The 17,726-nt window shown below is 44.9% G+C and overlaps 1 protein-coding gene across 4 annotated transcripts in view; it reads right to left on the bottom strand.

Moving 5' to 3' along the window:
* Positions 1 to 17,726, bottom strand: part of LOC145722174 (uncharacterized) — an 88,287-nt gene that overhangs the window by 6,138 nt on the left and 64,423 nt on the right. The window contains exon 6 of one of the 4 annotated variants that reach the window (XR_014146253.1): positions 15,217 to 15,369. The exons of the other annotated variants lie outside the window; for them this stretch is intronic. The gene's annotated coding sequence lies outside the window, so the exon portion shown is untranslated. The remainder of the gene's footprint in view (positions 1 to 15,216; positions 15,370 to 17,726) is intronic. 4 annotated transcript variants of the gene reach the window in all.

The raw sequence follows: 17,726 nt of genomic DNA on the forward strand, positions 1-17,726 counted from the left end.
GCACTTTACTTCACTGGGTTTTGCTTTCCGAAACAGCAATTTTTCTGCATCTTATGATCTACCTTGGCCTGAAGCACAGCCTCATCTATTATCCTGACCATTCAAGTTGAGAGTTTTGAAAGATATATGTAATAGAATAATGGGGGATGACGAAGGACACACCTGTCCAGGCAACTTGGGTGGCCAACTCGAGTGTCAGTAAGGTGGTTGGAATGGGCACTGAATGCCCACACCTACATAATATTACCACAATTGTATGCAAAGATGAAATACACCATGTATTAAAGAATTCCCCCAGGTTTTATGGACAAGAATCATAGTTCCCAACCTATAACGATATGAGCCGAGTAAAAGAGAGTATCCAGGTCTATTTCCCATCTGAATGGCAAAGTGGAAGTTGATTTCTGATTTTCCCTATGGAAATGACTGGCTGCCCCATGTTGGTTGCATAAATAAGAATGGCTGTCCCGAGGCCAGTCTTTTCAGGACAGAGTGAGAGAAACCTCTCCTTCCAACTACAGAATCACAAATTCTTTGATATGCCTCCCTTCAAGAGTTGGGCCTTAGCTCCCCTCCCCCTGAGCGTGAGCAGGACTCAGTAACTCACTTCTAATGAGTAGAATGTGGCAGGTGTGACCTTGTGTCACTTACAAAGACTTGAACATAAAAGGTACTATGGCTTCCTCCTTGCTCTCTCTCTTGGATCACTCGCTCTGAAGAAGCCAGCTGTCATGTCATGAGACCACTAAAGCAGTCCTATGAAGAGGCCCACATGTTGAGGAACTGATGTCACCTGCCAAGAACCAATAAGCAACTGTGGCCTCTGGCCAACAGTAGTGTGAGTGAGCCACGCTGGAAGTAGATTTTTTAGCCTCAGTTAAGTCTTTAGATGACAGAGCCCTGGCCAATGTCTTGACTGCAGCCCCACGAGAGACCCCGAGCCAGAGCCACTGAGCTAAGCCATTCACAAATGCCTAACCCACAGAAGCTGTGAGATCATAAATGTTATTTAAAAGCTACTGAGTTTTAGACTCATTCATTGCGCAGCAACAGATAATTAACAAAGTTCCCCTTTGAGAATATTTCATTTGTGGTGAAAATTTTATTATAAATGTTATTTATGATGTATACCTTTATGTTTACTGTTCATAAAAAATAACTGGTCAGCGGGCGCCTGGGTGGCTCAGTTGGTTAAGCGACTGCCTTTGGCTCAGGTCATGATCCTGGAGTCCCGGGATCGAGTCCCGCATCGGGCTCCCTGCTCAGCGGGGAGTCTGTTTCTGCCTCTGACCTTCCCCCCTCTCGTGCTCTCTCTTTCTCATTCTCTCTCTCAGATAAATAAATAAAATCTTTAAAAAAAAAATAATAACTGGTCAGCTTTCAAGAGCAATAGGGCTGATAAAAGGAATTACCCTATTAGTTTAAACCTGAGCTGCCTGAACTTGACCAGACATGTTCCTAGACAATTTAGTGGATACACTCAAATGCTCCTCCGTGTAGATCACTCGAGTGGACAAAGAGGAAGTGGGGTCCAGGTTTATCAATTTCATTTCATTTTAATAGCAGAGTTAAGAGGATATTGTGATGGTTTTATCATATGCCTGCAAATTCTTTGACACCCCTTTCATTGAGAGTATTGTTATCTCTGTCCCCTCCTGTGGAATCGGAGCCAACCACAGTGACTTGTTTATAACCAGAAGATGGCTCATTCAACAGCCCAGCTGAAGTGTCAGGTGCCAGCCAGTATCAACTACGAGACATGTGAGCAAAGACACTCCACCCGCTCCTCCCCCCAGTGATTTCCATCCCCAGCTGGCAAGTTACTTCCAACTGTCAAGTCACTTCCCAGTTTAAGTCTTCCAACTTGAGGCCCCAGATATCATGGAACAAAGTTTCACCAGCCTAGTAAAATGGGTATTTCATTCCATGAAGGCTTGGGGTCGTTTGTTAGCGTAGCGATAGTAACCAGAACAGACGTGCAGAAACAGTGTTTCTACATCTTTCAAATTAGTTGAAAACAATCCGATTTGGAGACAGGAACTAATTAGCCAACTGAATTGAAGTGATGACCTTTAAAAGACTTAACTTCAGGGCAAAATGTAAGGTTCAGGAGGAAGGTGGCAATGGGAGAGACACGGTATGGTTTTTGCTCTGTTGTATTTTCTGTAGCAAATTGCAGCTCTCCGGGGAAATCATTAAAAAGCTCGTTAGGCAGCAGGTATAGAGATAGAAACAGTAAGCATAAATTTCATCTTTGAGTCTTTTCCCCCGCTTTACAAAAACACAATTGTGAAAAATTTCAAACCCAGAGATATACATCCGGGTATTCACCACTACCACCCAGAATTCATCTGAGGTTAACGCTTTTGGACATATTTGCTTGGAATCTATTTTTAAATAAGAAATCAGCAGATAGATTCACTTAGAGCTCCCCACTCCCACAAATTCCAATTTATGCCATCCCCAGAGTTAACTGCTATCCTGAAGTTCATGTTTCTCTCTTGTCTTTGCCTTTTAATTATTTTAAGAACAATTAGTTCTGAAAGTTATCTTATAATTGCATTTTTGGGAGCTAGTTTTAATGATACTGTCATTAATAAATAAGTTGATTTGGTTAAGATACTACATACAAATGTTTGCTCTCTCACTTACTAATGGATTAAAAATCCTAGGATACATGCTCTCCATCTAGTGGTAAAAACTGGATAACCATAGGTGCACATATGTCTGATGTAGAGGAATGAACGCATATAAAGTGACTTCTATGGACAGGGCACTCTTCTAGTCTCTGTGGGGAATATGAGGATGGACAAAACACAGACTCCAGCCCTCAGGGTGTTCACAATCCATAGAGTATTAGAGTATGTGCTCAGCAACCATATGAGGAATATGGAGGCTCAGAGAGGTCAGGTAACTTGCTCAAGGTCATACAACTCCTGAGTGGCAGGACAGTAATCCAAACTCTTCGGGTTCTGACTTCCAAGCCTATTCTTTAAGCCGCAAACCATAATAGTGCTTTAAAACGTATTTTTCATATTAAAACAAATACAGATTTTTTATGAAGCAGAATACAAATTTTGATGAATTGCAAGGCTTAAAGAAAAGAGTCTTCAAATAAATTTGATCCACAACCTCTAATCTAGGAATTTCTACCTTCATGGGTCCCTGGAAGGAAAACTTTGATAAGCTCTGCCTGGGGATGGCATTCCAGCGTAGAGCAGGAGATGGTTCAGAAAGGGGAGCCGGACACTTGAAAGACCACTAGCAGCCATGATATTTAAAATTTTAACACTTGGATCAGCTGGGCACTGACCAATCTGAATGGGGCTCTGACTGATAAAATCAGACACTGAATATAGCAACCAGTTTAGCCACAATGTGCTTACCATCTTCTTTGTGAAAAAAAGCTTATGTATTTTAGATAAGGGAATGCATCTAAAGAAAGACAAGGATTTATCAACAAGCCACTGAGAGTTCCTTTAACATATCCCAAACCTCTTCTTCCCCTTCTGTTCTCCTGCCTCCATTAGCCTCCCAAATTAGAAACTTTTATATTACTCTCCACTTAATTTCTCAATTGGACTGGAACCCAATCTTAATTTCTGCTCCTTATCTCCTCAGTTCCTAGTCTTACTTGGAGGGAGAAAGAGAGAATAAGGAATGCCTGAGGCAAAAAGCCCAGAAGATATGGATGGGTTCATTGGGAAGGGAATTTTCTAGATGGAAGAACAGGATGGTTATGGGCATGGTTTGGGCCAAAAAAAAAAAAAAAAGGTGGTAATCACATAGTAGATGAGGGGAAGAGCACAAGATGGTAAGGTCAGAGAGATAATCAGAGGTCAGGCTATGGAAGTCATGGAAGACCAGCTATGTGGCTTATGTTTTATTCTAAGTGCAGTTGGGAGCCAATGGAGGATTTTTGGTAGTAGGGGAGGGGCATGTGTTAAGATATAATTTGTATTTTCAAAAAGTTACTCTATAGAGCTGTGACAACAAAATCTAGGAAGGCCAGACTGGAAGCAGGGAGACCAGGGGCTTTTACAATGCTATAGGAACAAGATTGTGGTAGTCTGGACAGGAGTAATAGTGGGCATGGAAGCAAGAGGATAGATTTGAAATATCATCTGCAGGCAGAATTTATAGGGAGTCATCTGATATTATTTAGTCCAACTTTTCACATTGCAGATGAGGAAACTGGGTTTTGGGGAATTAATGTTGAGTCACCATCTATAAATGGCAGAACCACACTCTGATATAGGCTCTTAATTTTCAACTTAAAACACGTCCCATTGTACCACGCTACTTTATATATCTTTCTTTATGTATGCATGCCTTTATCTCTCTCGTCCAATTCTAAATTTCCTGAAAGCAGAGAAGTTGCCTTAGACTTGAATGATAGATTAATTCAACTTCTCTTTTGCAAAGGCTACCAACAAGCCACATGGTAAATGAAATGTCGTAAGACACAGTTCTACACTTCCGAGATCATGCCATCCTAGGCACAGAGAAAGAGCTCCTTGACGTATCTGAAATTAAAATGAAGTTGAAAAACATACAAAGGTTCCAACCTACACAAAGCAAAATCCCACTGAAATTCAGACTCCAAGAGAACTTTAGGATCTTGTTTGAGTTAAGAGAAGGGAAATACTAGAGGAAACTCACATGAGCTCTTTATGAAACATAACAGCCCTTGCATGAACTGTCCCAAGGGAAAGTTGAAAAGAGTGTGTGCCTAATTTCTTTCCTCAACTCTAAACTCCGGGAGGATTTTCCACGGGTTTAGCTGAGGATCCACACGCCCTTCCCAAGGCTTGGTGATGGACACCCTGGTGGAAAGGGTGACAGAATGGTAATTGATCCTGGGGAAACTCTCTCTTCCCACTTCTGCCTGTGGAATGGTAAAATAGCATCAGCTGAGCCTTCATCTTAGGAGCTGTTTTTATCCAGAGGGATATGCAGGGCCAGGTGGAAGCCCAGGGGAAAGCAAAGCAAGGGGCTGACTGTTCATAATTAGTCCTGGCTTGGGCTTCAGATTAAAATAAGGAAAAAGGGGGAGAGACTTCGTGTGTACATGTTGTTTGATCTCATTCAATAAGATGAGGGATTAAGGACATAACCGGGAATCAATCATAACCGGAGATTCAGTCATAACCAAGAATAAAAAATGTTCATTTAACTCAACCGTATCCTGTGTTATCTCATTTAGGAGACCACGCTTGACAAGTAACAACTGACGGGATGTACACATTCAGTCCAGGTAAGGGAACCCTTCCCATCTGTGTAGTTGGCAGAACTGAATGCAGCCATCTGGAAAACCTCTAATAAAAAGATGCTACTTGGTTTCAGAGAGAATGCCAAACACCTGTGTCTATTACTAATCTGAAGTCACCGAAAATTAGCTTTGAATAGCTCAGGTACTAATGACAAGTGAATTTAAGATCATTCCCTGTACCTTATATTTATCCTTTCTCCAGGTATGTGCAGGGTTGGGTAAGGCCCTCCTTAGGACAGATCTATTTTCTGTGCTCTTAGCTTCTCATTCTGTGTCCTTCTCCTTCCTTCTTGGGCATCTGATGCTTTTTTTGCTGCAGATAGGGTTTCTGGAGCTCACTGGTCAGGTTCACCCACCAATCAATGTCTAATGCTCCCAAATTGTTCCTTTATTCTCCTTTGAGTCCATAAATCCTCCCACTTCCTCAGGACACTGATCTCACGCATCTCTTTGGACGAAAGCGATGCGACTAAACTTACTCGTGGTGATGCCTCAATGTGCTAACTCATCCATCCTCTAAATGGAACGACTTTAAAGGCAGAATGTGGGGAACAGGGGCCATGTCACAGCACTTCTGTCACCATCGGGTACCCTTATTTTCATTGCTTTTATCCCAATCTGTGATTCCATAACTGTATAATTAACTGACTTCTTTCTTTCAATTAGATGACAAGCTCCATGAGGGTAGGGCCTATGGCCCTTTGCCTTACTCAGCCCAAAGCACCATGACTGGAAGAACAAATACCTGTGTGAATGAATGAATGAACAAATGAATGAACTGAATTTTCAAATACAGGTGAGAAGAACTTTTCCATGCGTGCTCAAAAGGGCAAAAGTTTAAAAAAATGGTGACAGAGTCTCAAAAAAATGGAGATTCTTGTAGGGAGGTGAAAAATTACTAGGGCATTGTTTAAAAAGATAATGCTGTGCACACACTTCCTTAAATTAAAAAAGGAGAAAACTCACTGAGGCTGACAGCTAAGTGTCAAGGAAGCAAACCCCAATTAGTTAATACCCTTTGCTTGCAGGGCATCCCCTCTCAGCTCAGAAAATGAATCAGTACCACTCCTTCCTCCTTTCATCCCCTCTGCTCTGAGACAAAGAGTTTGGAAACAGAATAGCCAGGCCGAGCCCCATGCGTTCTGCTCTCCCTCCAACACCTGTGTCCCCTGCCCGATGTAGACCCTCTCTAACCACTTCATGCTTTCTCCTCTCTGGCTTTCTTGGTGATGAGACACAGGAATGAGATGTTGGATGTAAAATTTGCCCCTTTTGCACAGGCTTGGCCTGCACTGCAGAAGTATCCTTGTTCTGCTTGAGTTACTATGAAAATGAGACAAAATAAGTAAATGTGCTGGGTGTGTGGTAGGCACTCCAAACATGCAAGTTTTTTCCTTCTTGGTTCATAAAACACCTGTAAACCACAGCTGTCCAGCAAGGATCTCTATCTCCTGGCCTAAAAAGGAGGCTACCATGTTGGTAATTAATTAAGGCGGAAGATTATGAGCTGGGGTTGGAAATGTACATATGTGGCAGGGAGCTAAGAAACTCTAGAGGCAATAGCCTGTCGCTCTCCAGAGGGAAGGCTTTTTTTTTTTTTTTTAAAGATTTTATTTATTTATTTGTGAGAGAGAGAATGAGAGAGAGCACATGAGAGGGGGGAGGGTCAGAGGGAGAAGCAGACTCCCCGCCGAGCAGGGAGCCCGATGCGGGACTCGATCCAGGGACTCCGGGATCATGACCTGAGCCGAAGGCAGTCGCCCAACCAACTGAGCCACCCAGGTGCCCCAGAGGGAAGGCTTCTTAAAGAAGCTGATTTATCTTTAAAGCATCACTCAGGTGCCTTTTTTATATTCCTGCCATTGCTATGGAAATCACCCCCGTAAGAACATGTGAAAATGTAGAATGTGTCGCCAGATGCATAGATATGGGGGTGCAAGCAAGGGGCAGGCATGCTGACACTTGTCCGTCTCCAGCTTTGGACCTGAGGAAAAAGAACTAGAATCTGGTTGAGGAAGAAGGAAGGAGTGCTATGGGGTAGGCACCATCACAGATAACTCAGTGCCTGGTAGACCCTAAGACCTTCTAGAATATCCAGGTCTCTACTACTTAGGCTGACCATTCTGTCTGTTGTCTCAACATTTCCATTAACAGCATCTCTTTTCACTGTCAATACCTTCCTGGTTTAGTTGATAAACCAAACAGAAGAATATAATCAGAATTCTAAGACTATACTCTCCCCCATACAATAGGAAAAGCATCACTGCAGTGATCCCATCAGAGCTATTATTATATTTTATGCACAGGACTTAAGTCATGAATAAAGTTACTCTCTGGGTAGAACCATTTCTTCCTTTCTTTGTACTTTTATCACTTCTACTTTTGCCTCCCCCCAAGAGAAACAAGCTGTCTGCTACCATTTCACAAGAGAGAATAAAGTTGAATTGAGTTGTGGATACTGGAAGTCAGCTAGGCTCACTCATCAGTGAATCAACTAGATCTTACATGTGTTAGCCTTCCAGATTACATATTTCATATATGTGCTGCAAGAAAAAAGATAAATTTCTGCCTATCATGAACACTTTGAAGGTGCATCATTAATAGTTTCTAGCTATGAAAAACTTAACTACAAAAGGGCACTGGGGACATTGCAGAATCCGTGGGGAAGGCTGCAGAACCTTGTTGAGAAAATGAACAGGCAGCCCGTGAAGCTGCGGAGCCCGTCCTCAGCCAAGATCAATGCCACAGAAGTTGTCCAACATGGACACTGCTGCCCTGCTATTGGGCATTGGACCCCACTAGAGGCACCAAGGTCTTGGCTGCCCCTACAGATTGGATGTTGCTGTCTTTGCTGCTCCCACCAGAATGGATAATCCATGATCCCTTATTGGACTAATTAGCTTCTGATTCTCAGTCCCAGAGGCGTGCATCTGATGGGCCATGCCTAGTTTGGGTGCTGGGGCTCTAACTAGAAGAGTGAATATCAACCTTTGCAGCTCCCATAGAACGAGATTTCTGTCTCCAACTAATTTCACAAATATAGGAAGGAAATTGAGATGCTCTGCAGCCAAAAAAAATGTCTGCCATATGGAGAGACGGTGAGTATTAAATCTGAGAACGTGAAGGGCCTCTCTCTATCTATAGTCTTCAGAAATAAGATCCTAAAAGTCTATTGAAATCAAGGTCAAATATTCCAAAATGAAGCCATAAAGCCGGCTTCCTTGGGTTTTAGAAAGAGGAGATAATTTTCCATTGTCTGAGGGTTTGGCTAACAGAGGAGAGGGAAAGGAGAAACACAGGATGCTTATGAAAGTTCTCGGGGACAGGAAAAGTTCACAGTCCTGGATGGAGGAGGGGGCGGCATTGCCAATTTTGCACGATTATCTGCCAGAAATCCCAAGCAACCACAGAGGCAGGGGAATGTAATAAAAGGATGGGAAGGTATTGAGCCAGGAGGCACAGAATTCCACGCATAGAGAGAAGGTGAGGATGTGACCTGCAGCAGGGGACAGGAATGCCAAGGTGAACTTTTTTGGGTCACAGGGAGTGGTGTCCTTAAGAACTCTTGAACACCTGAGTGTCACATACAACAGGTTGTGACTCAGAGGCATCCTTGAGGAAAGAGGGGATGAATGGGTGATCGGAGGCAAATACACACACACATGCCCCCCCCCCACCCCAACACACACACAAAGAATCATCTAATTGTAGGACAAAGACAACAACATCCAGTCTGTAGGGGCAGCCATGGCCTTGGTGTCTCCAGTGGGGTCAGCTGTCAGGATGAGAAAATTCGCCAATGTGTCACGTTGATAGAAACCCAACACTAGTTAGCTCAGGCAGAAGAGAATTTATTGGAAGGATAAGGGGGTGCCTCATATAATTGCCAACACAAGGGGGAGGGAGCAGTTGGACCCAAGAATCAAATGTCTCCAGGACTGTGTCTGCATCTGTTTCTCATCCCTCCATGAATTGCAGACCAGCATCTCTGGCTTGGTGGAGAATAGGATTGCTCACAAGGCTAAGGTCCTGCCCCATGGCTTCTACCTCCAGAGAAGAGATGACCCCCTTTTAGTTCCAATTCTGTAGAAATACTCCAATGAGCCTGGCTTAGCCATGGCAAGTATGTCAGTTTATACTTCTGATGATTTTAAAGGACAATACTATTTGTGAGCAAACTGCTAATGTTTTTACCTACCCTGCGGGCAGTGGATCGTGGCCCTGATCCATCCATCTTGGGTTCGTTTTCCCCTGGATCTGACAACTCTGCAAGCCACTGGGCCATGGGACACAGACATGATGGCTGGGGCCCTATTCCCGCGGGGCAGGGCTGTTCTCAGAGAATGGAGAATCACCGAGAGCTCTAGCTGGTGTCTGGTATACCCGAGGATGTGGATGAGCCCTCCCTGGCCTTGTAGCTGTCTGGTCGGTCTTACAAGGGCTGGCTTGGCTTTGGCAAATATAAAGTGAGTTTATGGTGCCTACCTCCTGCTCACTCCTCATGTACCTAAGGCCACAGAGTTCACATTTGGAAAGTAAAAAGGCAATGACTAGCTAGTCTGTCTTGATGTTCTAAGCAACTGCCCTGAGAGATTCTTGACCGAACTGACTTAATCACACAGTTGTTTTGACGTTTTACAAACTGAGCCACTGTTTGTCGTCTGGAATAAAGACAGTGTGCACTTACCAGACTGATGCCATCTGATGTCAGCTCTCTCTCCCAGCCTGACCTGGCTTTGCTGCAGCTAAACCCTACAGAGAACATTTCCGATGTTATACCTGGAGTTCTTAGTGCTGGGAGGATTTTCACGGGGACTTTCTAAACAGAACTGGATAATTAGAGAAGGATGGGTGATCCTGAGAAGCCATAGTTGAGCCTATCCTTAACTGTTCATGGGAGCTGAGACTGGCATCTATAGGCCAAGTTATATGTGCTCCCAAATGTTTGGTATGGAGTGATGTTTTAGGGACCCAATTACATCCGTGTTCCAGCCAACTCTCCATACAGGGTCATGGTCCATGAGCCTTCTGTGGAAACCTAAAGCCCCACGGTGGATTCAGCTGTCATTTGTTACTAGAAAGCGCCTCAGGTTCATCCTTTCCCATTTCTACTTTCACTCAAGTCTCTGACTTTTGGACACATTCTTATTTAAAAAAAATATGAAAGCTCTGTCCTTTTAGGGATAGATGTCAACATGTCAACGGCTTTGTCACCTTCTTTGCTAATGCCAATGCCATCAGAATTTAAAAAGCTGAAGCAAGGAATTGCATTTTGAAATGAATGCCACATGAACAATCAAGCAGCGAGCCAGAAACTTCGAGTGAAGAGAATGAAAGCAGAACTCCGGTGGAGAGCATTTAAATCCTCCTAACCGTTGTGGTCTTCCTCAGCCTTTCCCAGCCTCCGGGGCCAACTGGAACAAAGGTGGTGTCATATTTCCCCTGGGGGTGTGTATGTGTGGTGGTGGGGGGGGCAGGCACACTTTGAGTGTAAGCGCCAAACTTTCACGCTTCCCATCCCCACCTTGACAAAGCATGTGCCTCAGAATCATTTTCCTGCCACCAACTTCCCCGGTGCAGGTAAGAGAGCATCAGATCACACACGAAACACTGAACACCACACTTCCTCATTGGCTTCCTGGCACCCACTGTCCTGTTCGGGCTTCCGGATTTTCTGTTTGAAAACCAGATGTGTTGGCCACCTCTTAGTCTGTATTTTTAAAATTGATTTTTCGCCCGATATTATCAATAAATTCAGTGTGTAGGTCCATGAATGTAAGCGCATTCCATATATGTGTCCTTGCTCGGGATTCCTCTTCCGCCTCAACAAGGATGGTTAAAGTTCAGAAGCTATTCACATTGGACCTTTTCACACCAGAAGAAGCACACAAATGTCTCTCCGAGCCCCGCATTTCAGAACAGTTAGCAGCAGCATGTAGAAAAGTATCCAAGAAGCTATTTCATTTCCATGGCAGCCAGGACCCAGACGCCAAAGCTTTATAGATTAAAATCAATGCCTGAATTGCATTCAGAAAGCCTGAATTGCCTGTCAGCCTTCAGGACCAGCAACGCAATGTGATAAATGAGGTGAAGAGCCTCATCCAGGCAAGGGGGTGCATGCCGCGTTAGTGAGCACTTCTGTCTTTTTCAAAGCAAATACCAAATGGGATGAATTACTGGGAAACAGCAAATCAATGTCAAGAATTTCAGATGCGGGGTTATAATTTACTAATTACTGGGAAAAGATGAACACAAAGTCAATGTGTGAAAGAATGTGGTTGTGGTGGGGCGGGGTGGGGGGAGAGTGGAGCACCCAAGGCAAAGAAAGTGAACGACACATGTAGAAGGCTCCTATTTTCTGTCCTGGTAAAAAGAGATGGATTTTCAAGGCATAGATATCTGGTTCAACCCCCAGCTTGGTCACTGCTGCTCAGTGTCATAAACTGCAATGAGTGTTAATTAAATAAGACAAATATATAGACATGTAGATTAGCATCTGGCACACAGTAGGCAGGCAGTAAATGTTGAAATCTCCCTTTCCCCAGCCCCCATTCTATTTCTTTCTCATTTAGTACAGGAACCACAGCACTGAGACAGAACTGATTTTGCTCAATAATTCAGTGTTAGAGAGTGAGCCTCACTGCCTCCCATAGCAGATCAACATTGAAAGACGGTAAGGCAAGGCTGGAAGGCTCAAGCATTGAGAAATTCACAGAGAAGCATTCACAAAGAATGGGTTGACTGTAAAATTGCATGAATAATACAACTTTAGATGCTGTCTTCTGCCTGTTGGTGCAAATCTGTCCAATGGCAAAATAACAACCCACGGTTTCATTCTCCAGTGTCCTTGCCTCTCTTCTGTGACATTAATGCGTTCTCTGAGCCCAGGGGGAGCTGGGCATGTCATTCCACTCAGCCAGGTGCTCCCTAACAGGGCTGTAGCTTCCAGCAGCCAAGATAGGGACTCCCTGGGGTGTCCTCTCTGTCACGAGGGATAGGAAGGATGCCATCTGAAGAGGAACCATGAAGTAATTGAGTATGACCTGGAATGGGAGTCAAGAGATAGAGATGCCTGTCCTGGCTCACCACCAACCAGATGTGGAAAATGATGGGCTGGGACCAGAGTATCATTTCCCAAACTATTTTTACTAGTTCTTTAAGACACTGTGATAGAAACAGCTTATTTTTCCTCAATACCCACTGCTCCCTTGTTGGTAACAGTACTCTTGATTTTTTAGCTGTGAATATGGCCACTCCGAACATAGAGACCACACTTCCCAGCCTTCCTTGTATTTTTGTCTGTGATAAAGTTCTGGCCAATGAGATGAAAGAGTAGACAGTGTGTGCCACTTCTTGGAAGTGTGGCTGGAGTGTGTGTGTGTCTCTCTCTTGCCCTTCCTTCTTCCTGGTGGTGTTTCTGTGTTTGTGGCGCCTGAAACTGGCTCAGCCATCTTGGGCTCTGATGTGAAAGCCACAAGCTGCGCAGAGTGGAACAGCATGACAGGAGGAAAGTGGGTCTCTGACACTGCCAGGAGCCATGCCGACCCCAGACTATCTAGATTTCTTTTATGTGGAAGAGAAAAAGTCACTGTTACTTTGGATTTTCTGTTAATAGAAACTGAACCTAATCCTTTTTTTTTTATTATGTTATGTTAATCACCATACATTACATCATTAGTTTTAGACGTAGTGTTCCACGATTCATTGTTTGTGCATAACACCCAGTGCTCCATGCAGAATGTGCCCTCCTCAATACCCACCACCAGGCCAACCCATCCTCCCACCCCCCTCCCCTCTAGAATCCTCAGTTTGGGTTTTTCAGAGTCCGTCATCTCTCATGGGAAATTGAACCTAATCTTAATTAACAGAGATGTTTATAGATGTTGTACCAAAAAAGTTTCTTTGGGCAAATGAGGTCTGGAAATTCTGTATATTATAGATCCTTTCTAAAGACTTGCCATGCACTCTAGCACATTACAGGTCGTAAGAAGTCCTCTATAAAGAACCATAATCTCTCATGAATTTCTCCCGTGAGGCTAGTGTTCTACAGACCCTTGCAACTCAGAGCGTGGTCCGTGGACCAGCAGAATCAGCATCACCCAAGAGTTTGTTACAAATGCAGAATCGCAGGGAACCTTGGACCCACTGTGTTAGAACCTTCATTTTTAGCAAGATGCCCAGGTAATCTGTCTGCATATTAAAGGTTGAAAAGCATTGCTACTGATCACAGTGTGGAAGATGGTGTCCTGTGATTCTAGATTCTGGCACAAAAGTAGCCACATGTCTGGAGCCCCAGGAGCAAATGAGCAGGCGTGGGTGATTCTCACGGCCACAAGCTGCTCCTGAGCTCTGCAGGGCTGGGGCTGCTACTATCAAGCCCATGAATCCCCGGGGCAATTTCAGCTCTAAGCTTTGAGTCATTTTCAAGGCCATGCCTTTTTTGACCGACACTAATTGAGCCAAGAGTCTGTGGCTGTGGCCATCCCCTCCTCTGCTCCCGGGTGGCCTCTGCTTCTGGAGGGACTGTTGGGCTGGAGCTGGTCTCCTGCCAGAGCGGCCCCCTGCTGCTGCACCCCTCTTTGATCAACTAGTGCTTTTCTTCACAAGTTATACTTGGATCTACCGGAGAGGCAGAAGGGATTTCCAGCAGACCCAGGGCTACCTGCCAGGGCCTATACAAACAGCCTGGACTGGCAGGGGGGTAGGGGTGGGGGGCGGGGGGGCAGGGACAGGTCAAAGCATCTGTCAGTCTTTTTCAATCACACACAAGCTCACCAGTGGCACCTAGTCTAGTCAATCAAAGCAACAGCTGAATTAGGTTATATTGTTTGTGAAACAGAAACCAATTGGATCAATCCCATTTGCTTTCCGCTTTACAGTTGATCTGGAGGTAGCATGTCAGAGGCTGTGGCTAGGCAGTGGTAAAGATTTTGTTCTCTGGAGCCAGGCTTACTGGGTTTGGATCTAGACTGACCACGCGCTAGCTGAATGACTTTAGTCCAGTTACTTAACCTTAACAAGCTTTGGCTTTCTCATCTGCAAAATGGGGATAAAAATTGTATCTACTTCCCAGATTTGTTGCAAGGATTACATAAGGAATAAATGTGAAACACTTGGACTTGTTCCTGGTCTATAGGAAGCACTATAAAAACAGTAAAAATTTAAAAAAACATATATTTACACAAGTCATAGGTAATTGCCATTATAATTTGGGGGATTAAAATCTAGATCACCTGGCTAAAAATCTAAAAATGAGGAAAGAAGGGGCTCCTGGGTGGCTCAGATGATTAAGCATCTGCCTTTGGCTCAGGTCATGATCCCAGGGTCTTGGGATCGAGCCCCACGTCTGGCTCCTGGATCAGCAAGGTGCCTGCTTCTCCCTCTGCCTCTCCCCCTGCTCATGCTCTCTCTCTCTCTGTCTCAAATGAATAAATAAAAAAAATAAAAAATAAATAAAAATAAATAAAAATGAAGAAAGAAGTCTCAATGTGGTATGAGCTGACATAAAGTATTTCAGCCCTGTTTCTCCCATGGGGTATCAGCTAAAAAAATGATTGTCAGTTTCACGAAAACAGAACAGATCATTTGAGCAAGCACACATTTAGCACATGTCTAATGAATGTTAAGGTCGGAGGTCTGTGCTGGGCACTGTGGGAAATGCAGTGACAGACATAACAGATGAATTTCCTGCTCTGTGACTCAACAGGAGATAGGCCTTGGCACAAATATCTTCATTCAATGTTGAAAATGCTATAATATGTTCTGGGAAAGTAGAAAAGCATATTGTAGTAATTCCTGTGCCAGGAATTACCTATGCACCTCTGACATACATTATTTCTTTCGATATTCAAAACAAGCCTATCATGGTGGTAGAAATCATTCTCATTTTACAAATCCGTGGGTGGAGCTTCAAAGACCTTCAGAAAATTGTTAAGTTCTCATACCTGGGCAGTTAAAGAGTGGAATTCGAACTCAGGTCTGGCTGACGCCACAGTCCTTGCTTTTCTATCACAGGAGACTGAGAAGAACAAAGCCTTCACAGAGAAGGTGACCTTTCAACTGGGCCTTGAGAGAAGAGTCAGGTTTTCAGGCCGAGTCTGGAGTCAGAGGAGGAGGGAGGGCTGTGGTTAGCAGGAGAGCGCCCTGGACCCTTTGCAGAGAGAGGCCAGCAGGAGAGGAGACCCTGGCTGGCAGAGGTCGGTCAAAGAATTGGGAGACACAAACATGGGAAGCTTGACAGTGGTGACAGGGCAGAGGATCCTGAGTCCGAGATCGAGGAGCTTGGGCCACATTCCTTGGACCAGCTACTTGCCCCGCCTCAGAGGAGAGGAAGAAGTGCCTGTGGGGGATGGGCCCCAGAGGGCCACACCAGAGGTAAGAGGGGGCGCTGAAGTGCGAGGCTGAGGCCGCAAGCACACAGGCTCCATTTAAAGGCATTCAAAACTGAAAACTCCAAACCAAACAAAATAGGCCACTGTACTTGCAAAGCCAAACAAGCCTGCGGTGAGCCTGGCCTTCCAACGACCGGTTTGCAGTTTGCTGTGGATCCCAGCGCAAAAAGGGCGCAGAGCTGGAGTCAAGGAGGCCAGCGAGGAGGCTGTGTGTGGAGGATGATGGGGGACAGAATGAAGCCCTTGGCGGTGGGGCAGAATCTGACGCATCGTTAAGACATTGAAAAATCCTCCTATTGATGACTGAACAGCTGGATTTTACATCTGGCCATATCACTTCCTTAATTATCACTTGTAGTGGGGGGAAAGAGACACATGGACTAAGCATCACCCGTAGGTCTGCTTTCGAAGCCTCTAAAATTCAAATGGACGAAATTGCTTTCTGCCGTGCTTGTGATTTAACTGCCTGCAGCCTCCCAGCCCGCGAGGGTGGGGGGACAGGGGAGAGGAGAGAGAATGGTTAAATAAAAACAGTTCTATTTTGGGCATGCTTTAATGACAGCCCCCTCTTCGAAATATTTTTCATGCAATGCCTTTTCTGTGCCGTGTCACTGAAAGTGTTTTTAATTTCAAAGAGGGGCTGTGGCACGGGATGTTAATCAATGAAATTCTGGCATGCTTTTCTATGAATGTGCCTCATTATTTATATTTACCACTGACAGAGATGAGTGCTTAAGCCCGGCCAATATTATCATTCATGCCTGGTTAATAAAGGAAAAAAACAAATGCTGTAGGAAATTCATCCTAACGTGGACAGAGGGAGAAGAACCTATTTTAGGTCTCTGGGATATTTCATTGTCCCCAAGGCCTTCCCTGTGAGTCACAGGACAAAAATTTGAGGCCGAGAAGGCAGAGTAGCATAGTTGTCTGGACTGAGACACAAGTTTTGGCTGAAATGCTGGATAATAGTATGTATATATTCCTTGCTTGCGGGTTTCTGCAGTGCTTCCTGTTCTGTATGCACGGGATGCGGCTGGCAATGCAGCATTTTTGTTCCCCTGAATTCCTGTTGTTGGACACTGCCAGGATTTAGGGTGGGGTCAGCCCGGGGCCATTTTAGCCCCAATAAAGGTCTGTTTTATTCAAGGCCTGCTTGTCCCTTGCCTGTTTACTGCTGCCTAATACAACACTTTCTTTATCTCTTTTTGGCGCCACCCCAAAGAAAGCAGGGAGACTTGCTGCCTCTGGGATTCCAGTTTCTATCTTCAGTCTGGTCGCCTGGGGTTTCGGGGCTCAAATGGGAAAAAGCTAGAGCACAGAGTTTAGGACAAAATTTCCTGTATGCCACAGTCCAATGCAAAGCAACAGCATGAGTGACGAGGAGGATGCTTCTGATCTGCACTGTGGAGCTGTTTCTTCCCCCTGTGGCTGAAGGACACTGCTGGGTCATTCACACGTTCCCGTCCCCTCCCTGCTCCGGATGACAGGACCCGCAGACTGACTGGGAACTTGCGGGTGTTGCCCTGGGAAAACTAGCTGGTGACTTGGGAACATGCGCTGATTTTATCTGAACGGTTACCATGTTCTCAGCCACTTACCTGGTCTGGACAGTCACTGGGCTAACAGGCCGGGGCACCTGTAAGTGGGGCCAGCTTCCTGAGCCCTGAGCGCACGGCCCATGTGGCTGCACAGTGCTCCATCCTGTGCAGGGCGCTCCATGTCTGACGTATGGGCTTAATGTATGTATTTCTTGGTGCTCTTAAAATAAGGGGACCCCCATTTTCATGCGGCACTGGATGCTCCAAATTAGGTAGCGGGTCTCAACTATAAGATGGGATCTTGAATATTCCCAAGTCAGGCAACCGACTATGGAGAAAGTTCCTTTTTTAGGTTCCCCAGTGGTATTCTAACTCTCAGGAGATTAAAGGAAGCATATGAGGCAGTGACAAGTATGAATGCCTGCGAAATCCCGAGATCTGTTCACACAGAGGAGTTGGGGGGGGGGGGGAATTCAGTGGAAAGGCAAAGTGTGGCATAGCCTTGAAACGGCCAGCCCAGCAGAG

The sequence above is a fragment of the Leptonychotes weddellii genome, chromosome 6 (genome assembly GCF_054177405.1).
Source record: "Leptonychotes weddellii isolate Sample4059 chromosome 6, ASM5417740v2, whole genome shotgun sequence".
In the NCBI taxonomy this organism is placed as follows: domain Eukaryota; kingdom Metazoa; phylum Chordata; class Mammalia; order Carnivora; family Phocidae; genus Leptonychotes; species Leptonychotes weddellii.